Genomic DNA, 11,904 nt, shown 5'->3' on the forward strand with positions numbered 1-11,904 from the left:
ATATATATATATAAAAAAAGAAAAAAGAAAAAAAAAGAAGCCATCTACACCAACATACATCAGTTTTATCATCTAAGCTATAGGAATAATGACAGTTAACATTTTCCCACACAAAAAAAGATTACGGATTTTTATAATCGATAATCAAATCGGTAGAGCCAAACCGATCAATGTTCGATTATAATCGATAATTGGAACATCACTCCGAGAGAGTATGATTTAATAGCACAAATTTATTTTTCATTACTACCAGGGTTTCTGCCAGAGGGTGAAAATTGGTATGATTCCATACCGAAATTATTTTGATTTTGCATATTTTATTTTTTAAAGTTAACCTTTTGACAAAATTAATTGCTCTTATCATTACTGTATGATTTTCTTATCCCTAGCCCTAAACTTACCCTAGTTTCTTTCTGGGGTAGGCCCCACATATCCCATGTTGACTGTGGTTGTATTCCATTCCATAGCGTCATACCCAAAAATTTCGTTCTGGCAAAAACACTACGGGCACCTGTTACCCACCCCGATTAAAAAACAAGAACTCTAGCATCTGTAATATGTGTATGTGTGGACTGGTAGGTGGGTACATGGACGTGAACGCGTGTAATGTGTGGCGTAGGTGGATCAATGTATGGTTGATGGGTATGTCGTTAAAACGGTGTGGACGGACGGACGCACCGATACGTGGATGGATACGTTGATGGAAGGGAATGTATAGCCACGTGACGAAAGTTTCGCCATATTGTTTAACGACACCACTAGAGCATATTGATTTATTAATCATCGGCTATTGAATGTCAAACATTTGGTAATTCTGACATATAGTATTAAGAGAGAAAACCTGCTACATTTTTCCATTAGTAGCAAGGAATATTTTGTATCCACCATTACACCGACAGAATAGTAACAACACGAACTTTAATATGTGAGTCGTGTTGCACTGGCTGGAACCATAAATAACCCTATGGGCCCATTGACGGGAATCGATCCTAGACCAGCCGCGCATCAAGCGAGCACTTTAACACTTGGCTACGTCACACACCCTTTAATTGTATATAAGCACGAAAATCAGAACTAAAAGTTCAGCATCTTTCTTCCAGTGTACGAAACATACAACTAAAATAACTAGAATGTCTCTATATTACTTCCAGCGTAGGAAACATACAACTAAAGCGTCTACATCTTTCTTCCAGTGTACGAAACATACAACTAAAACTTCTCCATCTTTCTTCCAGTGTACGACGCCACCGGGAAACAAGGACCCGGATTACTGAGGGGGAGCGTCTCGTGGCACGGGGACTTCAACCAGTGCCTCAGGGTGAGACATCCGCTTCCGGTGTCCACCGGAAGTTTGACTGAGGACGACTATGTGATTGGTCAGTACTGCTCCGCCTTGTTCGAAGTTCCGGAATGGTTGATAAAATTCATTAATGATCAGGTGGGTGTGGTAAATCATCTGTAACATGTCTGTGGTAAAGACAGATTGCTTTATTAAGTGGTAGAGGCGAAATGAGCATTATAAAGTTGAACCAAAGTGTTGCTGTATATTGTCTATCCTCAGTTGTATCGGCATCTCCCACACACACATAAACACGCGCGTGCGCGCGCACATACACACGAATATACGCATACGCACATATACACATACACGCACGCACGCACGCACACAAACGCACACACAAAACACCCTACCTAAAAAAAAACAATAAGAAAAAACCCCGAAAAACAAAGTCATAAACGATTGTAATTTGCTGGTAGAGTTTATATGATGGAATTGGTGTAAAAATGCAGGAGTTTTGGAATATTTGTTTTCACGTTTACGTAAGGAAAATAGACAATAAGATGGATGATAAAAAAAGTAAACTTCGCTATCTGTAATGTATATCCCGGGAAACATAACAATCGAAAGTGCATAGTTATTTATCATACAGATTCTATAGTCTAAAGTAGATCGGTTGATGCAAAGCGATTATCGGCGATGGTCGATGATGGACTTGTAACCAGGTCCCAACACGAAGGACCATGTTATGTTGTAAGAAGGAAGGAAGGAAATGTTTTATTTAACGACGCACTCAACGCACTTTACGACCACACAGATAAGGACCACACAGATATTGAGAGAGGAAACCCGCTGTCGCCACTTCACAGGCTACTCTCTTGTTTTCGACCAGCAGCAAAGGATCTTTTATATGCACCAGACAGAGTAGCACCTATCACGGTCTTTGATATACCAGTCGTGGTGCACTGGCTGGAACGAGAAATAGCCCAATGGGCCCACAGACGGGGATCGATCCCACACCGACCGCGCATCGAGCGAGCGCTGTACCACTGGGCTACGTCCCGCTCTTATGTTGAAAGAGGAATAAGTACAATAAATAAAAGGGGATTTTTTCCACTTTTAAACTAATCCTGTAACCACTGTTTCTATCCGATCCGTTACTATGACTGATTACAGCAATGTCATAAACGTATACCAGCACAGCTACACTACAAAAAAATTACTCATTTGAACTCTAGGGTCGTCGTGCAATGTAGATGAAACAACAGAAATAATAGCGTTCCCCTCAATTTGTATGGACTCATGATGAAGATAATAACTAGTTTATGACGTAGGATATCGGCTTTATCCTGTTCAGGACGAATAGAAAATTCCGCTTTGCAACCCTCGTGGAATTTCCCATGCTTACCTTCAAAGCCTATATCCTACATTATTAACTAGCTATTCTTTATTTATGGGCTTTTGTTTTGTATTTTCTCCAGGCGTTGCCGTTTGATGTCCACCTGCCGTCACTAATCGTGGATTTGTGTGTACCGTCAACTTGTAAAGAGAAAGACATTGAAACATTTATCAACAGTTGTAAGTTGATGGGTTTTTTGTCGTGATAATATTATTGTCTGTAGTTTGCTGAAACAGATGTTGTTTTTCGCTCAGCATCACCTTCATCGTTATCACAATCACAGTGTCCGTCACCACCACAATCATTATTACAACCACAGTGTCCATTACCACCATCACCATGATCACAATCACAATGTCCATCACCACCATAATCATTATTACAATCACAATGTCCATCACCACCATAATCATTATTACAATCACAGTGTCCATTACCACCATCATCATTATTACAATCACAGTGTCCATCACCACCATAATCATTATTACAATCACAGTGTCCATTACCACCATCATCATGATCACAATCACAATGTCCATCACCACCATAATCATTATTACAATCACAGTGTCCATTACCACCATCATCATGATCACAATCACAGTGTCCATCACCACCATAATCATTATTACAATCACAGTGTCCATTACCACCATCATCATGATCACAATCACAATGTCCATCACCACCATAATCATTATTACAATCACAGTGTCCATTACCACCATCATCATGATCACAACCACAATGTCCATTATCACCATAATCATTATTACAATCACAGTGTCCATTACCACCATCACCACCATCATCATGATCACAATCACAATGTCCATTACCACCATCATCATGATCACAATTACAATGTCCATCACCACAATAATCATTATCACAATTACAATGTCCATTACCACCATAATCATTATTACAATCACAATGTCCATCACCACCATAATCATTATTACAATCACAATGTCCATCACCACCATAATCATTATTACAACCACAATGTCCATCACCACCATAATCATTATTACAATCAGTGTCCATCACCACCATAATCATTATTACAACCACAATGTCCATTACCACCATAATCATTATTACAACCACAGTGTCCATTACCACCATAATCATTATTACAATCACAATGTCCATCACCACCATAATCATTATTACAATCACAGTGTCCATTACCACCATAATCATTATTACAACCACAGTGTCCATTATCACCATCATCATGATCACAATCACAATGTCCATCACCACCATAATCATTATTACAACCACAATGTCCATCACCACCATAATCATTATTACAATCACAGTGTCCATTACCACCATAATCATTATTACAACCACAGTGTCCATTATCACCATCATCATGATCACAATCACAATGTCCATCACCACCATCATCATTATTACAACCACAATGTCCATCACCACCATAATCATTATTACAACCACAGTGTCCATTACCACCATAATCATTATTACAATCACAATGTCCATCACCACCATAATCATTATTACAATCACAATGTCCATCACCACCATAATCATGATCACAATCACAGTGTCCATTATCACCATCATCATGATCACAATCACAGTGTCCATTACCACCATCATCATGATCACAATCACAGTGTCCATTACCACCATCATCATGATCACAATCACAGTGTCCATTACCACCATAATCATTATTACAATCACAGTGTCCATTACCACCATAATCATTATTACAACCACAGTGTCCATTATCACCATCATCATGATCACAATCACAATGTCCATCACCACCATAATCATTATCACAATTACAATGTCCATCACCACCATAATCATGATCACAATCACAGTGTCCATTATCACCATCATCATGATCACAATCACAGTGTCCATTACCACCATCATCATGATCACAATCACAGTGTCCATTACCACCATCATCATGATCACAATCTCAATGTCCATTACCACCATCACCACCATAATCATTATTACAATCACAGTGTCCATTACCACCATAATCATTATTACAACCACAGTGTCCATTACCACCATAATCATTATTACAATCACAATGTCCATCACCACCATCATCATTATCACAATTACAATGTCCATCACCACCATAATCATTATCACAATCACAATGTCCATCACCACCATCATCATGATCACAATCACAGTGTCCATTACCACCATCATCATGATCACAATCTCAATGTCCATTACCACCATCACCACCATAATCATTATTACAACCACAATGTCCATCACCACCATAATCATTATTACAATCACAATGTCCATCACCACCATCATCATGATCACAATTACAATGTCCATCACCACCATAATCATTATTACAACCACAATGTCCATTACCACCATCATCATGATCACAATTACAATGTCCATCACCACCATCATCATGATCACAATCACAGTGTCCATTACCACCATCATCATGATCACAATCTCAATGTCCATTACCACCTTCACCACCATAATCATTATTACAATCACAATGTCCATCACCACCATAATCATTATTACAATCACAATGTCCATCACCACCATAATCATTATTACAATCACAGTGTCCATTACCACCATCACCACCATAATCATTATTACAATCACAATGTCCATCACCACCATAATCATGATCACAATCACAATGTCCATTACCACCATCATCATGATCACAATCTCAATGTCCATTACCACCTTCACCACCATAATCATTATTACAATCACAATGTCCATCACCACCATAATCATTATTACAATCACAATGTCCATCACCACCATAATCATTATTACAATCACAGTGTCCATTACCACCATCACCACCATAATCATTATTACAATCACAATGTCCATCACCACCATAATCATGATCACAATCACAATGTCCATTACCACCATCACCACCATAATCATTATTACAACCACAATGTCCATCACCACCATAATCATGATTACAACCACAATGTCCATCACCACCATAATCATTATTACAATCAGTGTCCATCACCACCATAATCATTATTACAACCACAATGTCCATCACCACCATAATCATGATCACAATTACAATGTCCATCACCACCATCATCATTATTACAATCACAATGTCCATCACCACCATAATCATGATCACAATCACAATGTCCATCACCACCATCATCATGATCACAATTACAATGTCCATCACCACCATCATCATTATTACAATCATAATGTCCATCACCACCATCATCATGATCACAATCACAATGTCCATCACCACCATCATCATTATTACAATCACAATGTCCATCACCACCATAATCATGATCACAATCACAATGTCCATCACCACCATAATCATTATTACAATCACAGTGTCCATTACCACCATAATCATTATTACAATCACAATGTCCATCACCACCATCATCATTATTACAACCACAATGTCCATCACCACCATAATCATTATCACAATCACAATGTCCATCACCACCATAATCATTATTACAATCACAATGTCCATCACCACCATCATCATTATTACAACCACAATGGTCCATCACCACCATAATCATTATTACAACCACAATGTCCATTATCACCATAATCATTATTACAATCAAAATGTCCATCACCACCATCATCATGATCACAATTACAATGTCCATCACCACCATCATCATTATTACAATCACAATGTCCATCACCACCATAATCATGATCACAATCACAATGTCCATCACCACCATAATCATTATTACAATCACAATGTCCATCACCACCATCATCATTATTACAATCACAATGTCCATTACCACCATCATCATTATTACAATCACAATGTCCATCACCACCATAATCATTATTACAATCAGTGTCCATCACCACCATAATCATTATTACAACCACAGAGTCCATTACCACCATCATCATGATCACAATCACAATGTCCATCACCACCATCATCATTATTACAATCACAATGTCCATCACCACCATAATCATTATTACAACCACAATGTCCATCACCACCATAATCATGATCACAATCACAATGTCCATCACCACCATAATCATTATTACAACCACAGTGTCCATTACCACCATCATCATGATCACAATCACAATGTCCATACCACTCACAATCACAATGTCCATCACCACCATCATCACCATCAACTCATGTCCATCACAATTACAATATCCATCATCACCATTATCATTATCACACTCACAGTGTCGCATCATCATGTGGCTACTATATCACTACTACATAACGCAATTCATTATCTGTCTCTTACCACCGCATAAACCACAACATACATACTATCACTATTACAATCCACTGCTGCACCATGCTGCTATTATCACATACTATCACTCTACTATTTACACATCACTGTCCATTACTACTCAATACTACTACAGTGTCTCATTCACTACCGACATAAATCATTATTACAACCACAGCTGTCCAGTACCACCATAATCATTATTAACAACCACAGTGTCCATTACTAATCATGACAATCACAGTGTCCATCACCCACCATGTCCATCACCACCATAATCATGATTACCATCACAGTATCATATCACAATCACAATGTCCATCACCACCATATCATTATCACAATCACAGTGTCCATTACCACCCCTCATCATGATCACAATCACAGTGTCTACCACCAATCATCACTAAGGGACAAGTATCACCACCATAATCATTATACAACCACAGTGTACACCATCACATGATCACAATCACATGTGCTGTCCATCACCACCATAATCATTATGACAATCTATGTCCAATCACTACCATACTCATGATACAATTGTCCATTACCACCATCATCATTATTACAATCACAATGTCCATCACCACCATATCATGATCACAATCACAGTGTCCACACATACCACCATAATCATTATCACAATCACAATGTCCATACCACCATAACCACCATAATCATATCACAATCACAGTGTCCATTACCACCATAATCATGATCACAATCACACCCATACCACCATAATTCATATTACAATCACCATGCCATCACCACCATCATCATGATTACAATCACAATGTCCATCCACCACCACAATCATTATTACAATCACAATGTCCATCACCACCATCATCATGATCACAACACAATGTCCATCACCACCATCATCATTACAACAATCTCACCATCCACCACCACATCATCCATCACCACCATAATCATTATTACAATCACAGTGTCCATCACCACCATCATCATGATCACAATCACACCATCACCACCATAATCATTATTACAATCACAGTGTCCATTACCACCATACATCATGATCACAATCACAGTGTCCATCACCACCATAATCATTATCACAATCACACTGTCCATCACCACCATCATCATTATTACAATCACAATGTCCATCACCACCATAATCATTATTACAATCACAATGTCCATCACCACCATAATCATTATCACAATCACAATGTCCATCACCACCATAATCATTATTACAATCACAGTGTCCATTACACACAATGTCCATCACCACCATAATCATGATCACAATCACAATGTCCATCACCACCATAATCATGATTACAATCACAATGTCCATCACCACCACCATATCATTATTACAATCACAATGTCCATCACCACCATAATCATTATTACAATCACAATGTCCATCACCACCATAATCCAATCACAGTGTCCATCACCACCATAATCATTATTACAATCACAATGTCCATCACCACCATCATCATTATTACAATCACAGTGTCCATCACCACCATAATCATTATTACAATCACAATGTCCATCACCACCATAATCATGATCACAATCACAATGTCCATCACCACCATAATCATTATTACAATCACAGTGTCCATCACCACCATCATCACACAATCACAATGTCCATCACCACCATCATCACCATCACAATGTCCATCACCATCATCAATCACAATCACAATGTCCATCACCACCATAATCATTATTACAATCACAATGTCCATCACCACCATCATCATTATTACAATCACAATGTCCATCACCACCATAATCATTATCACAATCACAATGTCCATCACCACCATAATCATTATTACAATCACAATGTCCATCACCACCATAATCATTATTACAACCACAATGTCCATCACCACCATAATCATTATTACAATCACAATGTCCATTACCACCATAATCATTATTACAATCACAATGTCCATCACCACCATCATCATGATCACAATTACAATGTCCATCACCACCATCATCATTATTACAATCACAATGTCCATCACCACCATAATCATGATCACAATCACAATGTCCATCACCACCATAATCATTATTACAATCACAATGTCCATCACCACCATAATCATTATTACAATCACAATGTCCATCACCACCATAATCATTATTACAATCACAGTGTCCATTATCACCATCATCATGATCACAATCACAATGTCCATCACCACCATAATCATTATTACAATCACAATGTCCATCACCACCATCATCATGATCACAATTACAATGTCCATTACCACCATAATCATTATTACAATCACAATGTCCATCACCACCATAATCATTATTACAATCACAATGTCCATTACCACCATCATCATTATTACAATCACAATGTCCATCACCACCATAATCATTATTACAATCAGTGTCCATCACCACCATAATCATTATTACAACCACAGAGTCCATTACCACCATCATCATGATCACAATCACAATGTCCATCACCACCATCATCATGATCACAATTACAATGTCCATCACCACCATCATCATTATTACAATCACAATGTCCATCACCACCATAATCATGATCACAATCACAATGTCCATCACCACCATAATCATTATTACAACCACAATGTCCATCACCACCATAATCATTATTACAACCACAGTGTCCATTACCACCATCATCATGATCACAATCACAATGTCCATTACCACCATCATCACCATCATCATTATCACAATTACAATATCCATCATCACCATTATCATTATCATCATTATCATCATGTGGCTACTATAACTACTACTAACGCAATTTCTGTTGCTAAACCACTACTACTACTGCTACTGCTGCTGCTGCTACTACTACTACTACTACTACTATTACTGCTGTTACTACTACTACTACTACTACTACTACTGCTGCTGTTACTACTACTACTACTACTACTACTACTACTGCTGTTACTACTACTACTACTACTGCTGTTACTACTACTACTACTGCTGTTACTACTACTACTACTACTACTACTACTACTACTACTGCTGCTGTTACTACTACTACTACTACTACTACTACTACTACTACTACTACTGCTGTTACTACTACTACTATTAGTACTACTGCTACTACCACTACCACAACTACCACTACTACTACATCTACTATTACTGCTAGTACCACCACCACCACCATTACTACTCTACTACTACTACTACAACAACAACTAATACAACTACTACTAGTACAACTACTGCTACCACTACCGCTATGACTACAACAACAACTACTACTACTACTACTAGCCTATTACTACTACTACTACAACTACAGATACTGCTGCTACTACTACCACCACCACCACTACCACTACCACCACTACTACCACTTCTACTACTACTGCTACTACTAAACATACTGCTACTACCACTGCAACTACTACAGATACTACTACTACTAACAACACCACTACTACCACTACTACTACTACCGCTACTACTACCGCTACTACTACTAATACCACTACTACTACTACTACTACTACCATTACTACTACTTCTACTACAACTACTACTACTACTACTGTTGCTGCTACTACTAATACTACTGCTACTGGTACTACTACTACTACTACTACTATTACTACTGCTACTACTGGTGCTACTACTACTAATACTACTACTACTATTACTATTATTGTTATTGTTATTATTATTACTATTATTATTATTATTACTATTATTGTTACTATTACTATTGCTATTACTATTATTACTCTTACTACTACTACTACTACTACTACTACTACTATTATTATTATTATTATTATTATTATTATTATTATTATTATTATTATTATTATTATTGTTATTATTATTATTATTATTACAACTACTATTATTATTATTATTGTTATTATTGTTGTTATTATTGTTATTGTTATTATTACTACTATTACAGACCTGGCTGATCAAGATGGCTCTAACCACACACTAAACGAGATGAGATGTCACAAGACTCTCGACATCAGAGATGACGTCGCCGCTATAGTTTCCACGTAATTACATCATATATACGTCTGTCAGTCCGTCACTCCATGCATGTCTGTCAGTCCGTCACTCATACATCCATCCTATTGCCCTAGTTTATGTTACAGATAATGCGATAAACGATTGTGCTCAACATAAGTGTACCGAAAATAAACATGTCCAAATTGTGTATACACGTGATGACCTCAAAACGAGTTTAGCCTCCAAACCATTGAAATATTATGCTTTCATTACATTGATAATTTGAAATGCATTTCTCAATATCTACATGCCTCCAACAGTTGTTGATAATATTGTTACTGTACTGAAAAACGATCTTGCAGAACATTAAAAAAAAAACCTGTCATGACCAAATTATTGAGATCTAAAGACCTACATCTGGTTACTCGTACAAACACGCACGTGCAACTACACACACGCACGTTCACACATTCATACATCATATACAAAGCCACCCATACATGACAGAGAGAAAGACAGACAGGGACAGTGTAGTACTATGTACCTGTAGGTGTGAGTAATTGGTGCCGAGTTAAGACCACATTTCGTAAATACCTTGGTTGACCTTTCTAAACAGTGTCCACTGATTTTGTGGGGAGTTTCTCATTCTCGGCCGTGGTACGTATGGTACCTATGTATGTAACAATATAGAAACTATCCCTCGCTGCTTCTCTACAAGAATAGGTGGCTAATCTCAATCTCTTTCTCTCTATTTTCCATAATAAAGAATACTCCTGATGAATACTCTCAGTGAAGCATACATATGCGAAAACAGTGTATCTCTCACTCACACGTCTCCCCACTCTCTCTCTCTCTCTCTCTCTCTC

The sequence above is a fragment of the Gigantopelta aegis genome, unplaced genomic scaffold (genome assembly GCF_016097555.1).
Source record: "Gigantopelta aegis isolate Gae_Host unplaced genomic scaffold, Gae_host_genome scaffold72, whole genome shotgun sequence".
NCBI classification, from domain to species: domain Eukaryota; kingdom Metazoa; phylum Mollusca; class Gastropoda; order Neomphalida; family Peltospiridae; genus Gigantopelta; species Gigantopelta aegis.